The following is a 21,951-nucleotide window of genomic DNA, read 5'->3' as shown; positions in this document are numbered from 1 at the left end:
AAAGCCAAACTTATGGAAACAGAGAGTAGAGTGGTGGTTACCAGGGCTGGCAGTGTGGGAAATGGGGAGATTGGTCAAAGAATACAAACTTCGTTATAAAATGAATAAATACTGGGGATCTAATGTACAGCCTGGTGACTGTAGTTAACAATACCGTATTGTACACTTGAGAGTTGCCAAGACAATACATCTTAAATGTTCTTACCATACGCACACAAAAAAAAGGTAATTATGTCTAACACTGTGGGGGAAATCATTCTGAAAAAATATGTGCATCAAATCCACTTTGGACACCTTAAATTTAGGCAATGTTATATGTCAACTGTATCTCAGTAAAGCTGGAAAAAAAACCCCAAAAGCCCAAATTTTTCTCTTCTTATAAGGACACCATTCCTTTGATTAGGGCTCACTCTAATCCAGTATGACCTCATCTTAACTAGATTGCATCTGCAAAGACCCTATTTCTAAATAAGGTCACATTCACAGGTACTGGGAGTTAGAATTTGAACATATCTTTGGAGGGAAAGGGGAGACACAAATCAATCCATTACCCCTCCCTTCTACCTTCCAAAGACTGTGGAAGGGGGAAAATAGAGAATTTGCCCCACCCAACAAATAGAAATCCAAATTTCTCCTCAGACAATCCATTGCTGACCTTCTGTGAAGCACACACTCACAGCATCCATAGTGCTTAGGACCACTGCCTAGCTCCTCAGCCCACCGCATATGAGAAGTGCTGTGTGTTATTCCTGCTTGCTCCTCACTGGCCACTTCCACCACCTACTCCACTTGCTGGACCAAGGATGCTGATTCCTAAAATCTGCCTCCAAAGCTGCCCCTGCCCATGGGACCATCCCAAGTGAAATGCTCCATCCCATCCCACATCTGTCAGGCCTCCCTCCAAGGCCACAGCTTAATTCTAGACCAAAAGAGAACATAAAATGACACATTCATATTATTTCATTTTTTAATGTACAAAATTTTAATGCTCTCAATGAGAGCAATGGGGTATGAAGATGTTAGCGTGATCAATGATCCCTATTTTACTTTATATTGTGCTGACCAAGCACTTAGACAACTTGGAGTAGAAATGGCAGCAGCTCTTCCATTGTCTCCTTTGTTTGTTCTTGCGTTACTAATTTTTTCAATCCATTGTTTCTTTGCAGGAATCTTTTAGAACCACCTGTCAACTTGGGGAAAGGTCAGTGTAATTAAGATCAGCTACTAGAATCCATAAATCTACTTCACTAGGCACAGGTACACTGTGCAATGCTGTCAACTCCCTCTATGATGTGAAATTTCTGCTTTTCTTTCAGAATATATTGGGAAATGTAGATTATATATCATCATCTCACGTACATCTAAGTGAAGAAGCCAGGATTAATCCATTTATTTAATATTAGTAAAATAATATCTTTCTTCTTTGATAAATATTATTTAACTATTATTAGATTAACATTCTCACATTTTCTTCATATTTCAATGGCTCATCTTACACACCCATTTTGAGAAAACCATTCTAGGACATATCAACAACCAACTGGACAGAGCATGCAAAAACATGTTCCTCAATGTTCTCCTCTCATCTCAGTCACCCTCTCTTTTCTTTTGTCATCATCAACACTTCACATCTGACCCCAAGCTTCTGTGCTCCTAGATTTCTTACTTAACTATTCTTTTAAGCCTAATCTTATATTTCATAGAGACATCCAGTTTCATTATCCTTATATAGCACTTCCTTGTCAATCCAGTATAAAAGAGGCAGCAAAGTACGTTGGTTAAAATCTAGGATTCTAGAATCAGAGAGACCAGGATGTGTGACACAGGAAGAGTTACTTTACCTCTCTGAGCCTCAGTCTCCTCGATATGGAAAATGGGGATAAAAATAGGAGCCAGTATAGTCTTCTCTGGAATATTAAATAAATAAGGTATGCAAAGTTTCATCCAGAAGGCTTGTGGTTCTAAAAAAGTGAGTCAACTGTATGAAATGTGACTGCATGGTCAAGGTGGATGAAGTGTGAAAGTAGCTGGTGAATTTAGCAGCATAAAGTAAACGTATGTAGTATTATCATCATTATGCCTGTTGATTTCTTGGTTGTCTGTTCATCCTTCTCTGGACTCTGTACCACTCTATCACATCTGAACATGGAAACATCACCCAAATGCTGACAGTTCACTATTGTCTTCCCTCCTTAAAATCTTGCCATTCCATTATTGATCCTTGGCACTTCTCTAGATCTTGACGATGTCTTTTCTCCTGGTTCCTACTGTTAACTCTCCCAGCTTCACAACTGAGACCTCAATTTGGACACTATCAATGGTCCAGTGTTAAAGATACTGAGGCACAGTAAAGAAAGAAAGAAACATAAGAGAGTAGGCTGGAGTAATACGTACCCTGAAGCCCACCTCCAGGGCTACCAGGGTAATATATTATTTTCGGGATTAGAAGTTAGCGTCGTTAAAGAATTTGGTTCAGAAAATAATAGATGTATAGCAGAAAACCAAGTTGAGGGCTTGGAAATGCTTCTCCATTTCTACCTGAATCAGGCAATCAGGAGCTTGACAGCAAAACCTGCTCTCTAGTCAATCCCCATGCAGTGCCCACGGTGTCTTGCATCCAAGTCTTCCGTAGCTGGCGAAACACTTTTTATGGACAAAACTTCATTTTTTAATTTTTTGTTAACTGGTACACTCAAGGCTTGATTTTGAGTGCATGGTCTTGCTGAAAATTTAGGCACATGTGGCTTAAACAGTCACTTGGAGCGACACTTTTTCATATATATATTCTTGAAGTCTCTATAGCTATGAACTGCAAAAGTGGAACAATTGGAACAGTAATTGTCAAAGCATACAAAAAAGCAACTCTCATTTCTCTGGTTTCCAGGCAGTTCCAACCCCCGCAGCACCTCCCCGCCATTCAGCCTACCTCGCGTTGTCTCCCCTCGATTGGTCAAACCATCTAAGTCAAGTAGCATTTCTGTGAAACTAGTCATTCTTCCTGAAATTTTAGAGATGAGCTAAAACTAATGAAAGCTAACCATGTGCATAAAAGGCAATGACTCTAATCCCTCCAGTACACAAAATATCAATCTTTGAAGTTTATTGGAAACTTGATATTTTCTATTGCTAGAACCCAGAATAAGATCCTGAGCACTTAAATTGGACTTTTAGGAGTCTATTGCAGCATAATTTACACTTGAAGCATCTAGGACATTTAATTTTATAACTTCGAAGGAAGGAAAATGTTCTTAGTATTTATAGTTTGGAGAGAAATAAGTAAAAATGGTAATAAAAAGGAAATGCTCTGTTTATGCTTTCTTTGCGATTACATATAGAGTTACACTTTGATAGTCTGCCCAGAGTTTCAAAACATTGGATGCATATATCAAACGTGCTCTGTACAGGCCTTCCTTCCCCTTTGCCTTTATTGCTTCAGACACCCAATTCCCCTCGGCCTCGAGCAGAGGCTGAAGGCCATAATTTCTTGCCTGTAATGTGCATATGAAGTTAGCACGGCCAGACCTGAATCAGGAATCTTCATGCTTTCTCAGCTCTTCATGCTTCCCCAGATGCCAAATAGACATAATCATCTTAAAAGGCAATTCTGCTTTAGAAGACAGTGGCTAATTATGAACCCAAATTGTCCTTATGAAATGTGGGATATGATGGAGAAGAAAACTGAAATGGGCGATTTCTGCCAGCCTTCACAATATGGACAACCATTTTTATTCGGTTCCTTGAAGTTCCTTTCAAGTTCTCACCTCCTTCTTAAATTTTAGACCCTAGAGCTGTGGAGCACACATTTTTAAGGGCCTAGTTACTGCTGAACAAAGGAGGAATACCACGCATTGTGGACTGTTTACACCAAGCATGTTTATGCATATAAGCATATGCTGGCTTTTAAAACATGCAACATATTTGGCACATCCTAAACTTGTTCCCTTTAATGAGTCAGAATGCATTTAAATCCTCCAGTGGCATGAATCACAGTAACAAGTACCTAACAAAAGAGGAAGAATGATTGAAACCTTCACTCAAGCAGCCCACGTAATGTAAGAAAGGCCCACGTGTCATTATTTGGGTATTGCAAATAATAAAAGAAATTATTTAAAAACTTTGCTAGAAATTGTGAAACACAAAACTATAAAACTCCTAGAAGATAGCATAGGAGAAAACCTAGATGACATTGAGTATGGCAATGACATTTTACATATAACACCAAAGGCATAATCCATGAAAGAAATAATTGATAAATGGAACTCCACTGGAATTTAAAACTTCTGCTCTGTGAAAGACAATATTAAGAGAATGAGAAGACAAGTCACAAACTGGGAGAAAATATTTGCAAAAGACATATCTTATAAAGGACTGTTACCCAAAATATATGAAGAACTCTTAATTAAGCTCAACAATAAAAAAACAAACAACTCGATTGAAAAATGGGTCAAAGACCTTACCAAACATCTCACCAAAGAAGACATGCGGATGGCAAGTGAACATATGAAAAGATGCTCCACCTCATATGTCATCGGGGAAATACAAATTAAAACAGGGGATACCATTACACACCTATTAGAACAGCCAAAATGCAAAACATTGACAACACCAAATGCTGAGGAGGATGTGGAGCAACAGGAAACCTCAGTCATTACGGACGGGAATGCAAAATGGCGCAGATACTTTGGAAGTCAGTTTGGCAGTTTCTTATAAAACTAAACACATTCCTACCATGTGATCCAGCAATTGTGCTCCGTGATATTTACTCAAAGGGGTTGAGAGCTGATGTCCATACAAATGTTTATAGCAGCTTTATTCATAATTGCCAAAATTTGAAAGCAGTCAAGATGCCGTTTAGTAGGTGAATAGATAAACTAACTGTGGTACATCCAGACAATGGAGTATTATTTAGCACTAAAAAAGAGCTATCAAGCTATGAAAAGACATGCAGGAAACTTAAGTGAATATTACTAAGTGAAAGAAGCCAATATGAAAAAAAATGCTATATACTGTATGAATCCAACTATATATCATTCCCGAAAAAGCAAAACTATGGAGACAGTGGAAAATATCTGTAGGTGCCAGGGTTTGGGGGCGTAGGGAGGGCTGAATAGGCAGACAACAGAGGATTTTTAGGGCAGTGAAAGTGTTCTGCATGATCCTGTATTGATGGATATACGTCATTATACATTTGTCCAAACCCATAGAATGTAGAACACCAAGAGTGAACCCTAATATAAGCTGTAGACTTTGGATGATTATGATGTGTCAATGTAGGTCCATCAATAGTAATAAACAGACCACTCTGATGCGGGATATTGATAATAGGGGAGGCTGTGCATGCGTGTGGGTAGACAGTATATGGGAACTCTGTACCTTCCTCTCAATTTTGCTGTGAAAAAACAGTCAGCAAAAATAATAAAATAAGTTTTAAAAAAAGAGTGGGGGAAAATTACTGCTGTAATACATTTCCTAGCAAAATTCAAAGTGATGAGCTTCCTGTGTATTCGTTCTTCCCTTAATATCAATGTAATCAATGCAAAGGATACATATGGATTTTGATGCAAGTGGATGGGGTGGTCCTGGGATTCTGCGTTTCTCACAAGCTCCAGGTAATGCTGATGCTGCTGGTCTATGGACTACATTTTGAATAGCAAGGTCACAAATCACCTTGAAGGTCAACTTGAGCTGGACTGGGTTTCTAAGGGATCACATTACCATCATGATGAGTAGGTTACAGAGACTTGTTTGGACTCCCTTCTTGACCACCTGAAATAGCTGCTAGGTGAGCTGAAGAAAACAAAATTGCGAGGAGGAGGACCAGAGTTTAAACAAACGTTTCTGCCAAATGCATTAAGGCAATGTTAGGACTGAAGAGAGAACTGGAGGTAGAAATAGAACTGTCATGGATGTAAATAGATCTGGATAACGTCTCCTGACTGGCTGAGTGACTTCGGTAACTACCTAACTTCTGTAGGGCTTCATTTGTCTAGCTTTCAAATCAATAGGTTGAAGTTATGTAAGTCTTGGTCGTGGGGCAAAAGCAAATGGCGGTGGGGGTGGCTGTGAAGAGCTGAAGTTGTGTCAGGATGTGGGGATACCAAGGAGGACTGGTTGAATGTGGAGAGCAGGGCGTAGTCATAGCCAAAGCCTTAGTATAACTGTCAAGTCCAGGGTATGAGGCAGAGGTAGGAATAGGGTAGTAAAAAATGAAGTTTAAGACCAGGACACAGTACTAGATATAAAAGATGGGTCCAGAGAGATTATTAAAAATGTCTCCTGTGAATCACAAATAGGGACCAGAGAGGGCCTTCTAGGTGATACCTGTGGCAGTATCCTATCAGCTTAAAGGAGAGGTGTTAGGCTGAATGTGACGGATGTTTTAAATCCCTCCCAGCTCTGTAGTTCCCCAGTGTTTCCCTTTTTCTCCTTCCAGGCCTCTCCCTGGAATCAGCTTGGTCCGTTTGCCCCACGGGTTCTTATCTTCAGGAGCATCCTTAACCTCTCTGTGGGGACTTGCAAGGTCATTCTCAATCATTGTTTTGGTGTTTTATTGGCCTAATTTCTTAGATTTACTTTGTTTTTCTTTTACCACACATTCCATTTCCCCCTGCTACATATTGCAGTGGACCTTGTTCCATTTTATTCTTTAACATTTTTTATCTCACCATCATACCATTCTATTCCTCTGAATTTCCTTTCGAAGCAATTTTAATGGTATATACAGTAATATTCTTAAAAACTCTTGTCCTGTTTTCTTGTCCATAAAGAAAATGTCACATTGTAATAGTTTTCTATGTATTTTTGGTTTGGTTGATTTTTTTTCTTACTTAGTAGTGTTCTGATTAAGTCAATAAATTCAAATCCATAGCCTATTACTTGCTTGAAAACTCTTCTTTCACAGCTAGTGTCCAGAAAGCTATGAGGTAACCTTATATTTAGTTACTATTTTCAACTCTCTGAGAAGCAGTGCTTTTCTCTTATAAACTGTAAGCAAATAGTTAAAAAATACTAAACATATTTTCCTCAGAGAATCTATAGTAGAAATAGACATGCCTTGGAAGTTGAGGTACAAAAATATCTCCATCTTTCTATATTCTATTAAAATGACACATTCAAATACTATCTCTTTGGATGGATGTTTACATTACCCCAAATTTTATCTATTTCTGTACATTCCAACACTTGTAATTGACAAAGCACCTCACTGAAATCCCCAGCTGCCAACCGTTAGTGCTAATGATATGACCAAGGGAGACATTTCAAAAGATAAATAATACAGGAAAAGCAATCCACTAGGACAAAAGAATATAAGATTCAGTTTCTTGTAATTCATTTTTTTTTTACTTTCAAAGGCAAGTCCTCCTCTGATCAGCTGTCACAATACAGACAAACATTTTTATTCCGCTCCTTGCAATCAATCCCTTTTCAGTTCACCACCTCTGTCTTAAATATTAGACTTAGAGCTGTGGCACACACACTTGAGAGCCTAGCTCCTGCTGAACAAAACAGGAATTTTGTGGATGTGGGATCACCACATGTTCTCAAGACCATCTGCTTCAAAATCTCCTAGAAGCTTGAATAAAGAATTAAAATACCGGGGCTCCCCTAGACCCACTGAATCAGAATTTCTGTGGGTGAAACATAAGAATCTATATTTTTATACTGTTTCAGGTGATTCCCATAAACACTAAAGGCCAGGATACACTGTATTGGAGTAAAAAGTCTTAAAATAGCCATTTTCAAACATTTTTCTGGCCTTAAAAGACTTATCTCCATATGTCTCTTCTCTTTGCTAAAACATGAATGAGATTTGACAAACAAGGACAATTATATTCCAGGACCAGGGGCCATTTCTACTTTCTCTTACTTTTTTATTAAGCTTAGATGTGCTCAAGTACCTAGCCCAAAATATGTTCTACATCACTGCTCCAAATTACAAATATATTACCTAAATGGAGGATATTTACATATGTAGCATTATTAGGTTAGCTCAAAGTCATTTCTCCCAGACATTCCTCACAAGACTATGTATTGGGTGGTGGGGCTCCCAGTAAGGTAAGTGGAAGGGAATGTCTAGAGGAAACTTCCATCCACTTTTTTGTTTCTTCTGGACTGCCCTAGCATACCCCTTTCCTCTCCTCTTGTCATAAAGAACAGAAGAATAGCTACATCTGCCCACACCTGCTTTTATTTCTCTTCATGCATTTCTCTACACCCATATCCACCGGAATATGCTTGTTACAGACCCCAAGCACTCAAGAAACATAATGAGTGTTATTTCTTACTTCAGACAGTTTTACCACAAAATATGTTGCCCTTTCAAGAGATGCCGAATTGCTCCTAAGTCCTTGACCATCTATCGAGTGTGTCGGTACGTGCATGCACACAAACCCAAATTTGAAAAACATTCTCCTGCATATCTGAGTCCTGGGTGATTCTGATTTCTTTACATTCTAAAGTATTACTGGAGTGTGGGCTACATTTGCTTGCAGTTAGTGTTCCCTGCTATTTAATTTTTGCTATTTCTTCTTGAATCACTAAATGTGTTTTTCAAAGCTCAATGTATTTCTACAGTACAAATTAAATTATAACAAAATTCAAGACTATATTTATCTTCATTCTGAATTCTTCTTTGGACCCTAAAGAGTACATAATAAGGGAAAGAAAACTCTAAATTAGACTTCACAATATCTAAGTTCCAGCAATGAATATAGAGCCACCACATTCAGTTGGGTGTGCCTGGACACCTTTTATAGAGAGGCCCTGAGTTGTGCAACCCAGTGGATAGAGGGGCCCTCCCTGATTCTGTGACGTATTAGCCCATAACATATGACCACACAGTTGCACTGTCCCACTGCATCACTGTGCGATCATAGTGTGAAAGCATTTCATAAGTTAGATGTTCTGTACAAATGAATTAAGACTTCGCTTTTGATAATCTCAAATGCAAAGAGTTTAAAACTAAATATATTATATTTTTTCATTATATTTTTCCTCTAAAACTGCCACTGTATTTCCTGACATTTAAATTCAATATCTAGGATCAATCGATAGATATGGATGTGTTTTAGATCCCTGAGTCACCTAATACCTAAGAGCTCTGAACAGGTGTCTGCTAAGAAACACATAATCCATTTGGTGGAGGCATATAATACCATTTTGTTTTCACAGATGGTGTTGGATTATTAAAGTGGAAATATGCCAAGAAGTTTTTAGAGCACCTTTCCATTTAAGCTGGACTTTGCATTACTTAAAGCTATTATAATTTAACTCAGTTCTAATCCTCTCATAGTGCAGTCTGACCAAATCCATTATTTGCTATACCTCCTACATTTCATTTTTCCTTATACTAACCCCTGCATCATACATAAAATTTTGGGGAGGAAAACATATCATTCACCTTCAATGTATTTAGCTTGTAGCCACATCTTTTTCCTTTCAGGGGGCAGGCAATGGACACCGGTGGGTTGAACCAGAGTTAGGAAAAACAAATAATGATAAATCTACTACTGACTGTTTGGCCATGAGGAAGTCACTTAATTTCTCTTTATCTCAGTTTGGTCATCTATTAAATAAGGTAATAAATTTGTTCAAACTACTAAGTTTTTAAAGGGCAAACAAGTGTTAAAGTAGTTCAGAATTTGTTTGTTGAGAAATAATGTAAATCCAAAGTATTAAGATTATTTACCTAATCATACACAATGTCTACCATTGGTCTTTTAGTTAATAAGGGTTACAGTGTTGAAGCGTAGAAAGATTTGGAATTGGACAGTGAATTCAGATCTTTCACTTAGCTCTGTGATTTGGGGCAAATTATACTTGCGTTTCTTTGCCTGCCTAGAAACTGAACTACTTTTGTATATTTGGAGAATTCCCCATCATATGCATTTTGTTGAACTATGTCCCACTATGGAACCCAAAAAGACCAAAAAGGCATTTCTCTGCCTCCCACTCCCAGCACCTAAGTTGTGGGCACAGAATCTCAGCTTCTCCAAACAGATGCTTCCATCTGAGACTCTGAACTCGGCTTGAGTGAAACAGGCAGAGAGCGTAGAAGTCATTTCGTCAATGGGAATTGCAGTGCTGCTACTATTTTGGTGGGGATGGCATCTCCAGAAGTTTCCATCTGGCTATTCCTACTAAATGGGCCTTATTGTATTGGTCAGGATGCTGATATTGGGATTGAGCTGGTTGTTAATGATACCTATCTCAACTTTATACTGAGGAACTGGGAAAAATCTAGAGGATGGATTTAAGGTGTGATATTTCATATCAGAATTTTGTTTATCACCTGACTCCTCAAAAACCTTTGTTCAAACAAATGGCCTCAGTGGAGGTCTAGGTTCCCAGCAATTAGTTTCAGAGCTGGTGCCAGCTAAGTCCAAAAAGAGCTGTGTAGTTTTTAAGCTGTGCTAGTATAGGGAAGGCTAGAGAACATGTTTACACTAAGGACTTGCAGCCATACTCTTTGTCATCCTCAACTAGTTAGTCTTCCTTCAAGTGTCACTGGATCTGTAAAAGTGCAGTCATCAAGTTATAGTAATTTTCCTCTCACCACGAGAATCTTCTCCGGGCAAACCAATTTATCAGAAACTACTTTGAATGTACCCCTAAGGAAAAGTAAATGTTGCTAATGTGCTGGAGCTCAATTATCTAGAATAGATTAAAATTTCAAGCATATGTGAATACTGAATAAGTGAATATCATTTAATGGGAAAATATTAAATCTGTCATTTTTATTACCAAAAATTCGCTGTGAGGTATGAGCTGCCTCAGGTCCATTTTATACTTGGACAAACAGGCAGCAACAGTCTCCTTAGTGAATGGAAACCTGGGATTTGAAATTTGTGGTTCATAAATTTAAAATATACTGACTCTAGGGGCTGGCCCTGTGGCCGAGCGGTTAAGTTCGTGCGCTCCGCTGCAAGCAGCCCAGTGTTTCGTTGGTTCGAATCCTGGGTGCGGACATGGCACTGCTCATCAAACCACGCTGAGGCAGCGTCCCACATGCCACAACTAGAAGGACCCACAACAAAGAATATACAACTATGTACCGGGGGGCTTTGGGGAGAAAAAGGAAAAAATAAAATCTTTAAAAAAAAAAATAAAATATACTGACTCTAGAAATAATATCTTAAAGGTACCAATACTAAGATATTTTTATTTCTTCCATATAGAATATTGAATAAATGACTGGTTTCAGAATTTATTTCACTCCTTTTACAAATACATTTTTAAAAAGGAAAATATTTAAAATGGATAATGCCTCATACAAAATATACTTCATCCACAGATCATATTAAAAGGAATTTTTTAATCTAAAAATAATTTAAAGAAATTTTAACAATCAAGGCTTATGACGAAACCATGATAATTACAACAATGGTTGACATAATAATAGACAATTTGACCAATGGAACAGATAGAGTACAGAAGCCTGGAAATAGAACTACTCCAGTATGGAAATTTGGCATATCCAGAGGTGGGAAAAGGAGAAACTATTGAATACATGGAGTTGGAAACAAAAGTTATCCATTGTGGAAAAAAGTCAAATTTGATCCCTAACACACACCATAATAAAAAAATCAATTCTACATGGAATGAGGATTGAAACTGCAAAAACAAAAATATAAAACTCCTAGAAGAAAATATAGTTGAATATTTTAAGATCTTGCAGTAGGGAAAGATTCTTAATTTACAAAAACCAAAAACAAAGAAAAATAAGTTTTACTATATCAAAACTGAGAAATTTTGTTCATCTAAAACACCTTAAGGAAAGTGGAGGCAGGAGGTGGGGAAGAGCTATAATGCAGGAGGAAACATTTGCACATTTGCAACGACAAAAGATTCCTTTAAAGGATGTATCTTTTAAAGCTCCTAAAAAATCAATAAGAAAAGCAGAAACTGTATGGATAAAAGACACAGACGTTTAACTGCAGATAAAATGCATAAGGGCAATAACTATGTGGTAGTCAATATTGTTACTGACCAGTGAAAGGTAAATCAAGACTGAAATGAGACACCACTTTGCAGTCGTTAAATTTACACAACTTTAAAAAGCTGGCAATGTCAAGAATCAGGAAGGACACAGCTTCCCAAGATCTCTTTTACATTGTCATTGTAAAGGTATACTAGCAAAACCATTCTGGAAAACAGTTTGACATTACCCCCAAAACTTGAACATTCATATGCGCCTGTGACGAGCAATTTTATTCCTAGGCATATACGCTAGAAAAGCTTATGCATATGTACAACAAGAGACAGGGACAAGAAGCTTAGAATAGCATTACTTGCAATAGCAGAAAGCTGGAAACAACCCAAACGCCCATCAACATGAGTAAACTGGTATATTCACACAGTAAAATAATATACAGAAGTCTTTGTAATATTACAGCAATGCAATTTGTGATAGGCTGAAAAATGGCCCCTCACAATATATTCACTTCCTGATTTCTAGAACCTGTGAATATTACCATAGATGGCAAAAGATGCGATTATGTTAAGGCTCTTGAGAGGAAGAGCTTACCCTTATTTATCTGGTGAGCCCTGCATGGAATCACATGTATCTTCATAAGAGAAGCAGAGGGAATTCTGAGACAGACACACGTAGAAGAGAAAACAACGTGAAGACATAGCAGAGAGAGAGATTTGAAGATGCTGATGATGTGGCCACAAGCGAAGGAATGCTGGCAGCCACAGGAGCTCAAAGAGGCAAAGGGACGACAGCCTGCCAACACCTTGATTTATGCCGAGTGAAACTGACTTTGGACTTCTGGCCTCTAGAACTGAGAGAGAATAAATTTTTGTTGTTTTAAGCTACCAAGTTTGTGGTAATTTGTTACAGCAGCCACAGGAAACTAATACACAATTCATTGAGACATCCATAAATACAGCAAATGTATTATCTAAAATATTATTATCTGAAATGGAAAATTAAAAAGCCTCATTGTCCAAGACATAGGTTTTGTAAAATAAATTATACTTACATGAAAGGATATTCGGTAAAAATTAAGATAATAAATCTAAAGAAAGAGAGGGGAAATCTCCCTTAATTAAGATGCCACTGCATCAAGGCCAGTGTTCTTCTCTGTGGCCTTCATCGTACTGCCTGATGATGCATAGGATTACGAGAGAATATGAAGCATCCTAATCATGATAAAGCGATACAAAATGAGGTGGACTGATTATGGAACGGTGAGCAGGACGTTAGTTTTTCAGGATGTAAAGAAATGAGAAACAGGAATAAGGTTGTTGAAACATAGACAGGAAGAATCGGCAATTTGAGAAACACAGGAATGACCAGAGTTGTGGATAGCTTCCAGAGGGGATTCTGATTTCATTTGCATATGGGCTCATCCGCTTTCCCCATATAATATATCCGAGATTGTGGTTATCGAACTTTGACTGACATCAGACTCACCTGGGAAGTTGGTATAACCCCTTCAACCAGCCTGCTCTTCTGTGTGCTGTCTAAGTTCTCCAGGTGTTCTGGTACCCAGCAACATTTGAGAATCAGCGAGCTAGGAAAACACATGGAGGGAAAACAATAACATCACTGAGAGCCATGATTATTCCCTCAGAATGTAAGAGGAAACTTTATTCTTTTCCCTCGTTGTCATTCAAATCTAATTCTCTGTCCCTTCAAAGAAATCTAAGCAGATCCCATGACTTTTCTGATCACTCTTAGAAAATAACAGGTCCTTGGCCACTTTTAGTCACAAAATGTTTAATCTGGGTATTTAAATGACCATTTCCAAGTAATACTCAAGACTCTAAACGTCATTTAAAGCTTCCCCCTTCCTGGCTCAGGCTAAGGAATAGCTCAGAGTCTGCAGTGTGAGGAGGGCTCTGGTCACCCCCTTCTTAATAGCATTGTTCCTCTTCTCCATCAATAGGCTGACTCTAGATCTTGTAGATTTGGGGGTGGTGTGTTAGAGAGCAGTAAGGTCCAAGAGAGCTCTCACTTGACAGGCACCAATGTAATCTGGCATTGGTTTCCTCTGAGCTTGGCAGGGATTTAAGCCTGACGCTTTCTCATGGAGTGGGTTCGTACTTTCTATGCGATTCCAACACTGGTCACAGGATTTCCCGCTGTTGCTCTTTTAACACAAGTGAGGTCTCCCCTGCCTAGAGATTCATGACTTCATCCTGATTTTCTGAGGCCTAGTCCACTCTCTCAAGAGCCTATGGCCCCTGCAAGGTGGCTCCAAGTATGTCTCTTCCGTGTGGCCCTCAGGAGACCCCAGGAAGCCCATGCAAATTCTTCCTTGCAAAGACATCTGGCAATACAAGCTGTTCCCAAGGCAGCCAGTCTTTCGGCTTTTCTGTCAGCAACCTCTGTACCCCAGACCCCAGCATGCAAGGCAACCTCTTTAAGGGGCTTCCTTGAATCCCCTCTCATTTGCCTTGAGGAAAGGTGGAAGGGACATCTCACAGGACTCCAAATTAAACGATCTCTACTTAAAGAGATATAACCAAAACAAACCAGCATGGAAAGGTGAAACATAAAGCAATGCATGACGGTGTATTAGGCAGCATCAAGAAAAATGAGACAAATAGTTGTATTAATTTGAACAAAGTAGAATAGAAAGTAGATTTTTTAACATGGATGGAAGAGGATCATTAAAATAACAAGAGATGAAACTCATGAAGTCTATCAAAATACATAAAGAAAAATTTGGGGCATTTAGTGATAATTTGACATAGGCACAATTTAATACACACTTCTCACTCCTTAACCAATTATATAGAATATATATAATGATATGAAACATTAGAATAATAAAATTCAGAGTTTCCTATTTATCAAATTTTGTAAACCTTTAAACAGAGAGTTAACTGGTGCACCTGACCCTTAAAATATATATATATATACATATTTTGCCAAAAAACCTAAACAAATTTCAAAGTGTCAAAAACTTGCTGCCTACATTCTCTCTTCAAAAGAATAAAACTATGTATTTATAGAAGAAATATTTCAGAAGGATCCCAATCATTTAACAACTCAAAAACAGTCTCTTAAATATTGGACCAGAAATGTAAACCTACAATTATACACCATTCAGGAACTAATGACGATGAGTGACCTATATCCAAAATTTACAGGAGATGGTCAAGGTGACCCTCAAAAGTAATTTTATATTTTAAATCATAATTTAAAACAGCCTTAAATGAGTTATTTGCCTTCTATTCCATAAACTTAAATTCAAGTATTTGGAAAAAAATCATAGAAATCTAGAGGAATTAGAAAGAAAAATAGTAACGATTTTGAGTCCTTAGAATACAATGCTAAATAAGACAAAATACAGACATTTGTATTTATGAAAACATTATTGCCTCCTTAATTTGTGCTGGCATTTTTCTACACATAAAATAGTGAACAAGTCACAGGGCTTGTCCTCAAGAAATTTAAAATCAGTGGGCAATAAAGTAAATAGGTAATTAAAATAGAGGGGTTAAGTTGTTCTCTGACAGTCGTAAGTACAAGGGGCCAGGGAGCAGGTAACTGGACCACCTACCAGCCATGTGATGACAGTGAAGGTCTCTAGAGGGACAGGACACATAAACTAAGCCCTGAGGGTAAATGGCATTATCCATCATGGAGAAGCGTATTGTCAGCACAGGGAGAAGCACATGTGAAAGGTGAGAGAGCAGAATAGATTGGAGAACTAAAAATATTTCAATCTTGCTAGGGATCAAATGAAGAAATGTGATCTTGGAGAGGTGAGGCTGAACTCTATCTTGGAAAGTCTTGTAGGAAATGTTAAGGAATTTCAACAACATCCTGAGGAGGTATTAAAGGATCGCAAGTAGGGATGTGACATGAGAAGATGTCACATAGAAATGTGACAGGATGGTGCATGCCATGCCATCCTCTCCATTCTAGGATGAGAGCAAAGCCACACTAGAATCAGGAGGGGATCATGAATCACGGAGAGTAGAGTCACATCATAGATGGGAGATGAAGTCAAGTAAGGAAATGAACACCCCAAACCCAAAAATGATGTAGGGGGAGACAGAAACTGAATATAAACAAATACTGACTGATTAAAAAGCAGATCTAAAAGTGAAGGATAAAAGTGAAAACATCAGGAGTGAAGGGCACAAAGGAAAAATACAAAACTCAAGAGAAGAGTGGAGGTGCAATACTATAAAATTAACAGGGGCATTATAAACTTTTCGATCAGAAGAAAATTGGCAAAGCAGCCGTTGGTCTCCTCGGGGAGAATAATTTCAGTAGAGAGCTGCACCACAACTCTGTTGGGTTTTCTTTAAGGTCAATTGGTAAAGTACTTTTTAGAAACTGGCCATTCAGTCCTATTATGTAATTTAACTCCCCTATCAATTAAAAACAAGAATTATATTCCCACTCCCGAGATGCCTAACGCTATTGCTTAGAATTCAGGTTTGTCTATGAAGCGAATGTGATTCCTTGGAACTGGGAGTGGTGGTTACTCTCCGTAAGGACTTTAAACAAAACAAAGCAAAAGCTTTATGCGAAAGGTCAAAGTAATCTTTCCAGTGGATCATTAACTTTAATAATACTGGAAGCTTTTAATAAAATAATATTCATTTCTCTAGCGCCATTCCCAGCAGTGGTGCTGATATAACCAAAGTAGTGTATATTAGAAGTGAGAGGCTAAAATCTAAAATGGGAATAATGGGAATATATGAAAATTGCAGCAATAAGTTCTTAGGGATGTGATTAGTGAAGCATCAGTTTCTCTCCGCTGATGTGGCAAATCTCTTCCCAGTGCCACGGAGCCCTTCCAAATCCATCAATTTGGTTACCAGTTATTCCAGATATCCATCAATGCTAGCCACTAATATTATTTTTCTCCATGGTATGTTTTAAGTAATCTGAAAGATAAAGTGGAATGGAAATAACTCATTTGCTCTTGCTATAGCCATTGTCCAACTCAAAACATTAAGTGCCAACTCTGAGCGTTATTGTGAATACCATATTAAATACATCAGAAGCAAAAAATGATTATGTTGATACACTCATAGATGAAGTTAGGATTTGCAGAATTTTAGTAAAATTGGAGTTCTAGGATTACATATGCATATAATTAGCTGTTCAGTCATTTATTCAATCAATGAATCACACATGAAATGTCTATTGAGCATCTACTCTGTTCCAGGTCCTGTTCCAGGTCCAGGGAGTAGAGTGAACAAAACAGACAAAATCTTGCTCCAAAAGAACATCCTAGTGTTGCCTTGTAGAAGAGTTCATTCCAGGAAATAAGACAAATTCATTATGCATGACATTTTGCCTCTTTTGAAGAGAAGACGTGTGTATTTGAAAGCTTTAGAGATTAATTTGTGATACATTTTTTCTCTTCTTCCCAAAGACATCTAAAAATATTTATTATCTCTCTGACAAAAAAATGAAATAATACTTCTCTTTTGAAGGCAAAGAAAAAAGGTCTGTAATGTAATTTACTTTATTGCTTATGAGAAAGAATTCTAATAACAGCACAGGATGTTTTTTAAAAAGTAATTTAAAGAAATTATAATTTCTCATTGGGAATCTGTCAGCCAAAGACTTGACTCCCCAGTCACCTGCGCATGTGAAGATTCAGTAATCTCCAGATGTGGCTCAATTACACCAATAACATGAGATGAAGCAGACGTCAACTCATGTCTACGACTTTCATAGCTCACTTCTAATGCCTTTGTTTTGCTTACATATTCTGAACAATTGTTCATCTTTTTGCATACTCATGAGTGATGCCATAGTAAGACGTGACAAAAACGAGACCCTTTCACAACTATTTTACTTAACAAAACATTCTCTCTTATAAATTCAAACAACCTGCATAACGGTAAGTGCACAAACTTCTGTGCTTTTCTTCTTCAAATTCCACAGGTACTTCATCAAATTTCCCACAATTTCATGCTTCTGTTGCAGACCAGGCCATATATTTTATTGTGACTTGCTGCAGAAAAGTTTTTACACCTTTATGTAAGTTGATCCCAGTCATATTTCCTACTTTGATGAGCTTCTTTCAAGTTAGGATATATTTTGACGTTTTCAATGGGTCTCATGTACACATAAGTTGTTCTTTCCGTGCACAGTTTTCTCATAGTGTGCTGTCAAACAAGCTGAGGAAAGATTGGCCTCATTCTCTATGCTTGATGACATTCTTGTATTTTTTCACTTAGTATTGAATGTATTCTCTTTTATGGGAACCTACTTGTAATTCATATGATGAAATATTTCTTCTTTTCCTTTCAATCTAATTTAATCAATTAATCAATAATGCCACAAACATTTATTTGGCCCCATCTCTGTTGGAGGCACTATTCTAGGTGCTAACAATATGCCAGTGAACAAAATAAAAATTCCTGTCCTCATAGTGCTGCCATGCCCTCTTAATACTTGTTGTTATTGTTAATGCCATTGAGTTGATTCTGACTCCTAGTGACCCTGTGGACAGCAGAGCAGAACCCAGCCCAGTATTTTTGCACCATCCTCTCACCTTCAGGCACTGTATCAGACAATGCTCTGCTGCTGTTCACAGGCTTTTCACGGCCAATTTTTTCAGAAGTGGGTGGCCAGGACCTTATTCCTAGTCTATCTTAGTCGAAGCTCTGCTGAAATCTGTTCACCATGGGTGACCCTGCTGGTATCTGAAATACTGGTGGTGTAGCTTTCAGTATCATGGCAACATGCAGCTGCCACAGTATGACAACTGACAGACGGGTGGTGTGGTTCTCTGACTGGGAAACAAACCTGAGCTGTGGCAGTAAGAGTGTCAAATCTTAACCACTAGACCGCCAGGGCTAGATCCTCTTAATATTAAACAATTTCTTTTAATAAATGCAATCTTTTAACTATAAAATTTAGTTGCACTCTTTTCTTCAACCTCTTCTGACTGAAGTTTCAATTCTTTATGATCACCGTTTTCCCACAAAATATACTTTAAAATCACAATAATTTAAAAGTACATTTCATATATTTCTTGTATTCTAAATTTCTCCAAGGCTTTCTTCCCAATTAAAAACACCTTGCATTACAAATGTCTCATGATGTCTAAATTGTTTGGTAAAATCATTGGCACAAGCAGCAGAATGCTCTATAGCTTTACCATTGAAAATATGAATATCAATATTTTTTAAAACTTAGTATTGTACCTTTAAGTTTGGTACTTTGAGATAACTTGGGTTGATATTTTTTGTGGCAGAGATGGAAATTGTCCCCCAGTATACATTTCTCTTCTCTTCCTTCATAATTGAACCTCGCCCTTATTGAGTTCTTTTTCACTGGTTAGAACGTAGACAAGACACTGAAGCTTATTCAGCCATATTGGACCGTGAGGTTGAAGACATTTGGTGACTATGGCCCAGCAGCAAGAGAGGAGGCACTTGGATACCTGATGATCATGGACCCATTAGGTCAACCTTGGACAGGTAACACTCAGAGTCTGTTTGCCTGAGAAAGAAAACTTCCACGTTGTTTAAGATACTGTTTTTAGAAGATTTCCATCAGTTGCAGATAAACCTAATCCTAACTGGTGCATAGTCCATAACTTATTTTCATAAAGTTAACAATCTGTGTTAGATCCTGTATGATTCTTGCCATCCTGACTATTTATTGAAGATGATGAAATTTTCAGCTATTTCACATGAGTATTATTGACAACAGCATGATTTACCAGTCCAACTTTTGGACATTTTTCTGAAAAATTGAACCACAAACATTTATTTTGACATCATTTGCACATAATCGTAGATACTTGGAAAGAAACTGAATCAACCATGGCCAAAATAGTGAATGATTGGTGATAGTGAAAATATCTGTATGAAGAAAGGCAAAACTACAAAGACGAGACAGCAAATATTTCAGTGCAGGCAGTCAATGCCAACTAGGTGGGGAAAAAGCACCACGGGAGCCTTATCCACGGTCTTAATTTCTGTGGTTTCAGTTACCCAGGGTCAATTGGCGTAAAATATAAAATATAAATATAAATGGAAAATTCCAGAAATAAACAAATTCGTAAGTTTTAAATTGCACGCCGTTCTGAGTAGTCTGATGAAATCTCACGCCATCGTGCCCAGGATGTGAACCATCCCTTTGTCCAGTGTATCCATGCTGTATACACTACCTGCCAGTTACTCAGTAGCCACCTGAGTTATTAGATCTACTGTCATGGTATCACAGTTCTTGTGCTCAAGTAACCCTTATTTTACTTAATAATGGTCCCATAGTGCAAGAGTAGTGATGCTGGTGATCCGGATATGCCAAAAAGAAGCCGTAAAGTGCTTCCTTTAAGTGAAAAGGTGAAAGTTCTCAATAAGGAAAAAAAATCATATGCTGAGGTTGCTAAAATCCATGGCAACTTTTATTACAGTAAGTTGTTGTAATTTTTCTGTTTTATTATTAACTATTGTTGCTAACCTCTTACTGTGCCTAATTTATAAGTTAAACTTTATTATAGGTACGTAGGTATAGGAATAAACATAGTATATGTAGGGTTCGGTACTATCTGCCATTTCAGGCATCCCCTGGGGGTCTCAGAATGTATTCCCGGTAGATAAGGGGGCACTACTGGATTAGAGCATTTGGTTAATTCAGTCACGTTAAGTTGCCTAAAACCTCTAGTTGTTTTTATCAAATGAGATGTTGAAAATATGTTCACTTCATGCAATCACAGTAAAAAGAAAAGTGCTACTTGTGTTTCACAATTTGTGTAACTGAATTAATGTAAATGTTGCCTTTTATTGATTTTCTCAGAGTTAAATTCTGCCTCCTCTTATTTTTCTGGGCAATCAGGATTCACATATTCTCCAGTCTTTTTGTTTCTCTCCTGCTTGATGCTATCTATGCATAAAATTGTATGGAGGGCTCACCTTCATTTTCTAACCAAGATCTTGGACATTAAAAATATATCTAACGTGTGTCACAGAACTATCAGATGACACTGATTATTTTTCCAAATTCGAATGATTTACAACTGCTGCTTAATTGCCTGAGAGCATTTTAACTCGAGGAGGTTAAGATTACTTGAACTGTTGCGTCATTAAACTGGTAACACTATAGGTTTACAAGCAAAAGCACGTCTCGGGCTACAGACATCAAGTCTACAAAAAACTAAATAAAAGAGGACCAAACCAGCAGGTTTTCAAAGCTGATGTCAGAAAGGTCTCATTTAGTTCAAATACTATGAAATAATCCTTTAAAACATGTAAATAAAGAGCCAAGCACCTAAAAGTGAAAATAACATCTAGATGAGACAGTTTATATTCTGTTGGATGGTGGGATTAAATAACACGAAGACTCAAAATATATCTCTATATAAAAAGTTTTGTTCCCAAAACAATTATAAAATATTTATACCATCTCTAAGGGAATGGCTAGAATATAAACAAAGTACCCTATCTGAAAGAGCTTCAACGAACATTTCTGTTGTTGCAATTAATTCACTTTCTGAAACTTTGAGGAAATCACACATCTAATGTAGAAGTTTACGGTGCTTGATACGTCAAGAACAGAAATTATAGTACCATTCGTGATTATCAATGATAACAAAACTGTTCAAGAGATTCACGTAATAAAGTGTACTTTTGGCTTGGATGCAACTGAGCAAAAACACAGCTCAAACTATTTTTTTTAGCAAGACAACAGAGAAATTCAAGTTACAAATTAAATCTCCATATCTGCTCAAAGTTTTAAGATTTTAATAGACTGCTACACCAGCATGGCAAGTGTCATACCCCAATAGCACATTAAATAACAATATGATCAGAAATTCATTTATTCTATAAATGCAAAATATTAAAATTTTACTGACTTTATTCCAGTTTTTCATCATTTTAATTAACTTTTCTTTTTTTAAATTTTAGCACTGTTATGTGTACAATGCAGTACACAGAGGCAGTGTGGTACTGTGGTTAAGAATGGTTAGTCAGGCTGTCTTGGGTTCAAATCCAGATTCTGTGCCATCT

The 21,951-nt window shown here is 37.5% G+C and overlaps 1 long non-coding RNA gene across 2 annotated transcripts in view; it reads right to left on the bottom strand.

Moving 5' to 3' along the window:
- Positions 1–21,951, bottom strand: part of LOC111773938 (uncharacterized) — an 80,867-nt gene that overhangs the window by 44,880 nt on the left and 14,036 nt on the right. For both annotated transcript variants that reach the window (XR_002808676.2, XR_011439991.1), the window contains exon 2: positions 13,421–13,520. This is a non-coding gene — a long non-coding RNA (uncharacterized lncRNA). The remainder of the gene's footprint in view (positions 1–13,420; positions 13,521–21,951) is intronic.

The sequence above is a fragment of the Equus caballus genome, chromosome 6, assembly GCF_041296265.1.
Source record: "Equus caballus isolate H_3958 breed thoroughbred chromosome 6, TB-T2T, whole genome shotgun sequence".
Classification (NCBI taxonomy): Eukaryota; Metazoa; Chordata; class Mammalia; order Perissodactyla; family Equidae; genus Equus; species Equus caballus.
The sequence above is the reverse complement of the archived record's forward strand: the minus strand, read 5'-3'. Positions and strand labels throughout refer to the sequence as shown.